General features: G+C 39.4%; 1 pseudogene; it reads left to right on the top strand.

Moving 5' to 3' along the window:
- The first annotated feature begins 926 nt into the window (after positions 1-926).
- On the top strand, positions 927-3,446 carry LOC145553765 (heat shock 70 kDa protein 12A-like; annotated as a pseudogene).
- Positions 3,447-8,367: the final 4,921 nt, after the last annotated feature.

Genomic DNA, 8,367 nt, shown 5'->3' with positions numbered 1-8,367 from the left:
TTTTCAACTGTATTTATTCTTTCATATCTATTCAGTCAAATACAATGAAACTTGTAACTGCTGGGTAATTAATGAGAAAAAACCATTACTTAACAGAAACTAAAAGAGCCGTCAGCTGGAATTTAGTTGGGAATTTTTTTCTTCCTCCAATGACTTCAGTTCCCTGGAAGCGACTCGGATGTCACTGAAACATGAGGATGTGTGTGACAAACTCTTTCTCTTTCATTACAAACTGTCTCCTTTAACTGAAGCACAAATATCTGTTTGATGTCTAGAGACTGATCAATGTTCTGAGATGTCAATGCTATTAATAGTTATTAGTTACTTGGGTGTTTTAAAGAATGTTGTGTTAATGGCTAAGAGTGTTTGTATTTAGAAACTAAAGAAAGATTATTCTACAAAATACTTTTACATAAACAATCTTCTTAAATTTTGTTATGAATTTTGTGGAAATTTTATAAACAAAGCCCAAATGATCCAGTTCAGATGGATCTTGAACCTGGTATTAAAAAGATTAACAACACATTCTGCGGCCCTCAGGTTCTGTGGCAGACCGTCCCACAAACGGGGAGATAATACTGGAAAGAAGCCTCACCATAAGTTGGTGTTCTGACTCTTTCAACTGTTTATAACCTGGGGCCAGAGGGCCACAAGGTTCTCAAGGGTTTGTAAGGTAACAGCAGCTCCGCAAGAGAAGATGGTGCAAAATCACTGAGACATTTAAAAATCACAAAGAATCTTAAATCAATCTTGATGCGTACTGGGAGCCAATGCAATGAGTTTAAAACAGGTGTGACATGAGCATGCATGATTTTATCCCATATTTTTTTCTGATTTTACACCTGATTCTCGATCACAGGAAGTCTTTGTCAGTGTCAGAGTCGTCACAAAAACCTGTTGGTGTGAGATGAGATGAACATTGGAGTCTCCCAATGTAAGAAGGGAGCAGACCCAACCTGACCCTCAGGCTGGGTCCTGGTGTTACCGACATGTAAATAATAAATTATAGTTCACTTATTCTAGATAGAAACAAAGGGTTAAACTTAAACTTTCCCAGTTTACTGACATAGAGTAGAAATAGGACGGGGCTTACAGAGATATGAACTATAAAAATCCTGCAGCGACTTCCTCCTGCTGGCATTTCTTCTGCTTTCCTTACAGCAACAAGTCAGACCAGTTCAAGCGATGGGAGACTCATTCATCATAGCTATAGACTTTGGAACTTCATACAGCGGATATGTCTACAATATAACACCCAGTGATGAAGAGCCAGATCCCTACTTAAAGATGTGGGGAAAGGAAGTTGGACTCCAGACTCCAAAGACTCCAACCTGCATCTTGTTTGATGAATTTGAAAAATTTGTGGCTTTTGGTTATGAAGCCACAGAAGCATACAACAACAGGGGAGGGGAAAATGCAAAGAAAAACTATTTCTTTCAAAATTTTAAGATGGCTCTCTATGGCAAAGTAAGTACAATTCTTCACCATCAAATGACATGTTGAAGTAATGTCATTTCATACATTGTTTTCAACTGGTGCTTCATTTCATGTAGACATGTACGCAATTACAGTTGTTAAAGGTTTAAGTTGTACTTCTGTGATCGCTGTTTGGGCCAACATGTGGAATTGATTAAATTCAAAGCTTCAATTAAATTACAATGTATCTGTTAACTCTGTGTTCATTTCTAGGAGGAACTTAGAAGGGATATGAAGATCCAAGCAGCCAATGGGAAGGAGATGGAGGCCCTGAAGGTTTTTACAGAGGCTCTGAGATTTCTGAAGGACGATGCCCTGAAAACCATCAACTCCAATGCAACAGGAATGGTGTTCTTGGCCTCTGACTTCACCTGGGTCCTGACTGTTCCAGCCATCTGGGATCAGTCGGCAAAACAGTTCATGAGAGAAGCTGCAATGCAGGTGACAGCAGGTTTTTAGAACTTTATTTTTCCTCACAAACGTTGAGGTGTTAGATTATTTTCTTTCCCACTCCAGGCAGGTATTGTGGAAGAGGGATCTGAGGACAGACTGGTGATGGCACTGGAACCAGAAGCTGCTTCAATCTGGTGTAAGAAGCTTCCAGCTGATGGATTCATCACAGAGAAACACAACGGCACTCCTCTGGATCAGTGTCAAGGATCTCAGTACATTGTTGTTGACTGTGGAGGTACTTTGTATAATTCTGATCCAGTTTGACATGATATAGAACAAACTCAAGAAAACAATTAATTCTTCATCATACACTTTATAATGTATGACCTGATAAATAAAGGAGTGAACATAGTCTATAATTCTTTCTTTTTCAGGAGGAACCATTGACATCACTGTTCATGAAGTCCGGGCTGAAGGAGCCTTAAAGGAGCTGCACAAGGCATCTGGAAACGATCTGGGAGGACAAACTGTGGACAGAAAGTTCAAAGAGTTCCTCAAAAAGATATTCTCTGATGGAGTCTGGGATGAATATGAGGAAAATTATCCCAGTGAGGTTCAGAAGTTGATGTATGATTTTACTCATCTCAAACAGTCAGGTGAAGATGTTCAGTTCACCTGTTCATTTAATCTGGGAACACTGGCTCAGAAAACGAAAACCTTAGAGGAGTTCTTTGAGTCAGTGGAAGGTGCCTCCTGGAACAATGGATCCATAAAAATTTCCAAAGAAAAAATGAAGTATTTCTTTGAGGAGAGTCTGCAGGGTATCACCAAGAATCTTAAGGAAATCCTTAAGAGAGAATACAGTATTGAGTACATTTTGTTAGTTGGGGGTTTTGCTAATAGCCATATTTTGCATCAGTACATTACTGATCAGTTTAGTGACACATGTAAGATCCTGTGTCCTTTCAGAGCTCAGGAAGCAATCATGAGAGGAGCTGTTGAGTTTGGAAGAAACCCCTTCTGGGTTGCATCTCGAAAAAGCCCCTACACATATGGTGTGGCCCTGTGTGAGCCCTTTGATGAGCTCCAACATAAGCCAGAAAAGAAATTCATGGTTGGCAAGGAGGAATGGTGCCGTGATAGGTTTGTAAAACTGGTGCAGGTAGGTGAAGATGTCTGGTGGGATGAGATTAGAGAACACATCGTTCATCCAGTAGACAAGTATCAGACATGGATGGCCATGAGATTTTACCGCACAGAAAGGCACTTTCCTAAGTATGTTGATGACTTGGGAGTTGAGGAAGTTGGTTCATTTCATGTTGAAATGCCTGACATTAGTGGAGGTAGAGAGCGCCAGGTGAAGTTAGAAATCAGGTTCGGCTCCACGGAGATAACAGCTACAGCCACAGACATGGCTTCTGGTTCAAAGGGGTCAATCAAGTTTGACTTTATTAGGACAGATGATCCAAAGACAGATAATCCAAGGAGTGTTGAGCCTTCTTTATATTGCACTTCATATGGAAAAACACTACCAGCAAAGATTAATACAAAAGAATAAGAGTAACCACATTTTGTGATAAAACTGTGCTACTGTTATTGTCATTATTTTCTTAGTAAGAGGTTTTGTATGAAATGTTTTTATATCTACTTTTGTTTGAGAACTTTTAAAGTCATTTTCTGTTATCCGTAAATTATCTGTAAATGAAGAAACTCTGCAGACCTTCCTAAGACTTATCAAAAATCAACGTTAATTACGTTGATAATCTTGAATTGTGTTTCAAGTAATAAGTGTGTTAATATTGTATAAAGCAGCAGTTCTACTGATGAATGTTTATTTTTACCTTTGAAAAGGAATGAAGTCTTTTGCAGAAAATTTAGTTTGTGCTTTTTGTTTTCTTGTACCTCAGCTACATTGCAGCATGCCATGTATTGATGTTAAAGCTACAAACCAGTAGATGAAAATACTAATTAAATTAATACATATTTGATGTGTATGATTTCGGTGATGGAGTTTATCAAAATGTTCAGTTTCTGACCCCATTGTGTTTTTTTCATAACCATATTTTTGTTTTTATGATGTGAATCATTTTGAACTGCCTTGGTGCTGACTTGTGCAATACAAATAAATGATTGATTAATTCATTAATTGATTCACTTGAAGGGGACTTAGTGAAATTAATGTCAATAAATTGTCTCAAACAATCGCATTTGTTTAGCTTAAATATCTTTTTTAATAACCTTGATCTAAATGGGTTTTATTTTATTTATTTTTCAATTGAAGTGTATTTATGTGTAAACCAATGCCAGGGAGCAAATCTTATGTCTCAAATGACAGTAAAATGGCTATGATCATCAAAGGATGCAAATTGTCGTATCTTATATTCTAAAACAATTTAAAAACACATTTTTTTAATTTTTTGGAAAGCAATGGAAAGCTGCACTTCAATGGACGGTTTCTGTAGCAGTCCCCCAGACCCAAGAAAACACCCGTCGAGAGTTTCGACGGGTGCAGTAGATTCATATTTACTTCTTTCGAAACCAAGTTGTTGAAGTGCACTGAATACACCGTGCTACAAATACACCGTGAAAACTAAAAGAACATAAAATACATTTTGCTTAAGTGCTTTTGTTTGACACAAAACATGAATACATTTACCGGTCGATCTACATTCACACCCTCATCTATGGTCATGAGCTTTGGGTCATGACCGAAAGAATGAGATCACGGGTACAAGCGGCCGAAATGGGTTTCCTCCGCAGGGTGGCTGGGCTCTCCCTTAGAGATAGGGGGAGAAGCTCGGTCATCCGGGAGGGACTCAGAGTAGAGCCGCTGCTCCTCCTCGAGAGGAGCCAGTTGAGGCTCGGGCATCTGGTCAGGATGCCTCCTGGACGCCTCCCTGGTGAGGTGTTCCGGGCACGTCCCACCAGGAGGAGGCCTCGGGGAAGACCCAGGACACGCTGGAGGGATTATGTCTCTCGGCTGGCCTGGGAACGCCTTGGGATTCCTCCGGAGGAGCTGGAAGAAGTGGTTGGGGAGAGGGAAGTCTGGGCCTCCCTTCTGAAGCTGCTGCCCCCGCGACCCGACCCCGGATAAGCGGAAGAAAATGGTTGGATGGATGGATGGATGGATGAATGAATACATTATAATAATAACGCTAACTTAAACTAATAGAGCTATAAACATGTACCTCGCTCCGCTGTCCAAGGGCTGCAAAGTTTAAGGCGGTAAAGTCCGTGCCGTGCTGCCTTTAGCCTGTTATGAAGAATGTGCTCTACAGTCATTAAGATGAAGAATATCTTCCTATTCCTCTTGTCCGTGGGATATTTCAGCCCAAAGTGCTGACTGACAGGAGGCTAGCAACACTTCCTCTTATTTTACAGTTTAAATGAAGGCACTAACTCAACTTAAACCAAACTACAGCGCCCCTACTGGGTACTATGGGTAACAACCTACAACACAGGGTTACAAAATTTTTTTTTTGAAAATAGTTTATCTTTTGACAACTGATTTATTACAAACATCCACTACTGAATCCAAAAATAACATCCATTTCTATCAATCAGGTCACGTTTTTATGCTAAGTTCATTTTTAAATCCGAGTTTTTTGTCTAAATGGATTATTATGGATAATTACATTTTTTTACATTATCGGTTGATTTTTAGTAATATTTCTCATCCGAATTAGATTTTTAAGATATCAATTGTTTTCTAACACAATTTATTGATGAAATGTTACAAACATCGGTTACTGTAAATGTAGCAGTCGACATTGATTAATTAATTAATGTTATGGACATGTGAAGTGGATGTTACCGTCATCATTTTTCCAAATTTAGGGCTTGAACTTCCGTTTTGTGGAAACCCGAGAATGCTAAGCGACAGAGATGTCTCTCTTCAGAGTCCAACAGTAATCACCATCATGACTGCATCCCAGCGTCCCTGATATCTGGTCTCCATTTTTTTTATGTCCTGATGAAATATCTCGCCCTGCTCGTCGCTCATTGATCCCAGATTCTCCGGAAACCGATCCATATGTGAGAATAAGTAATGCATTTTGATGCTCATGTTGCATCTGAGGTTTCTGAAAGCAGTCAGCATATTGGTGACAAGTTCTGTGTAGTTGCTGGCCTTGGTATTGCCAAGAAAGTTCTTCACGACCAAAACAAAAGCCTTCCACGCTTCCAGTTCCATTCCATTCATTGATTTTTCGAAATCTGAGTCTCTGATAAGCTGACGGATTTGAGGGCCGTCAAAGATGCCAGCTTTCAACTTCTCTATGGTCAATCCTGGAAAAGTCTGGCACAAGTAAGTGAAGCAGTCACCATTCTTGTCCAGAGCTTTGGTGAACTGTTTGATCAAGCCGAGCTTGATGTGCAGCGGTGGGAAGAGTATCCTGTCTCTGTCCACCAGAGGGTTGATGATGACGTTCTTTACTCTGCAAGGCACCAATTCCTCCTGCACAGGCCAGTTCCTCCTCGTGTAATGCTGATCTCTGTCCCTACTGTCCCACATGCACAGAAAGCATGGGTACTTCGTGAACCCGGACTGCTGTCCTAACAAAAAGTTAACACAAATGAACCACTCATGCTGATCATAACGAATTTTCTCCAGCACATACTTCACAGCTTCATACTTCTCCTTTAGTGTAGTCGAGTGAGCGAGGGGTACAGAGGCAAACAGGTTGCCGTTGTACAGCAGAACACATTTCAGCGATCACTTGGAGCTGTCAATAAACAGTCTCCAATCTTTGGGTTTGTATTGTGGCACTCCAAGCGTACGCAGAAGCTACGCAACATCTGTACAGTACACCAAGTCCTTCTCTTCAGAGAAAAAGCGGAGGTACTCTTGATGCCTGTTGCGATAGAAGGTGATGCGAGCACTGTCAGAGAGGAGGTTCTTTTCCTTCAATCTGGATGACAAAAGTTCGGCTAAGGATTTTGACTAGCTGAGATCGAGAACTAGATCGTTCAGCTCATTTTGGGAAAAAGGATGTGGAGCGTCACTGTCGAAAACCACTTCTTCGAATTTCATCACAATGAGCTACAGGACGATGTGCTGATTGAAGATCAGGATACTTTAGGCTGCTCCGGTTCTTTCTGTTGATCCCAGTAACATCAATGCCACAGAAGTAGCAGTCACTGCAGTGGTCTGTTGGCTCCCTCCAGACCATCGGAATTCCAAATTTCAGACAACTCTTGTTGCCCTTTGTCCACTGACGCAGATACTCGGTGCATGCTTTGCATACCATGTGTGGCGCCCAAGCTTTGTCCTGATCTCCAAGTTTTATACCAAAATAAGCATGGTAAGCACGCTTTATGAAACTTGTGACTGGATTCCTGTTAGGCACAAGGGTGTATTCGCCGCAGATGTAACAGAATACGTCAGGTTTATTTTTGCAAGATCTTCTGGCTGAAGCCATTTCGTTTTTATGCAATATAGAGGGTTTTCACTTTACTCTTACTAAAATGCTCTGATTTTGTGTTTGGGCTCTATGACAAAGAAGAAAGAAACTTGTTGGGAGATGGAATATAAGAAAATGAAAATGCAGGTTGACTGTCAGTCACATCTGTTGTTGTGATGATTCATTCACTCTGCTTTCCTTTTCAGGCCACACTGTGAGAAAAGAATTACCTTCCAGTTAATTTACTGATTTGTTACCTCGTTCCAGACATTTTCATTTAATCAAGATAAATGTTCAAGTTTGCTTGTATGTGTTCTGTATGTGCAGAGGGACAAATCATAAAGTTTATTTTTTTCACATTGCAGATGTTATCATAAAATCTAAGCTTAAAAGATGAAAATTATATTACTGTAATAAGAGATAAATTAATTTCACAAATGTTTTCGCTCATTTTTATGCTCATGTTTGAGGGTAGGCAATAAATTGGTTTATATCCATAATCTGTTTACAGATTTTTGTTAGATGCTTATTTACGTACGTAGAGCTCTAAAAATATGTTTCTTGAAGATAATTGATTAACTTCTAAAAGTATATATGATAGAGTTCCACTAAAAACTTCCATTTTAAATGGTAAATAGTTTTTTAATCAGGACATTTTCAAGCAAACTTGAACATTTATCTTGATTAAATGAAAATGTCTGGAACGAGGTAACAAAACAGTAAATTAACTGGGAGGTAATTATTTTCTCACAGTGTGGCCTGAAAAGGAAAGCAGAGTGAATGAATCATCACAACAACAGATGTGACTGACAGTCACCCTGCTTTTTCATTTTCTTATTTTTCTATCTCCCAACAAGATTCTTTCTTCTTTGTCATAGAGCCTAAACACAAAATCAAAACAATGATTGTGTGCACTGTTAAGGAAAAGCTTTCTGGTATATTATAATTTAAAACACATAAGATGATAAAGATTTTTTAGAAAGTGCTGCTCATTGTGGCAGCATGTTGGACCAGCTGTTAGATCTGATTTTTGCTCTTTGTGAACTTATGTTCATAATTTTTCATATCTTTTTTGCTTGGACAATTATTTGATCTG

This window comes from Poecilia reticulata, chromosome 2, assembly GCF_904066995.2.
Source record: "Poecilia reticulata chromosome 2, P_reticulata-male-v2, whole genome shotgun sequence".
Taxonomy (NCBI): Eukaryota; Metazoa; Chordata; class Actinopteri; order Cyprinodontiformes; family Poeciliidae; genus Poecilia; species Poecilia reticulata.
Note: the sequence above shows the minus strand (reverse complement) of the source record. Positions and strands in the feature narration are given on the sequence as shown.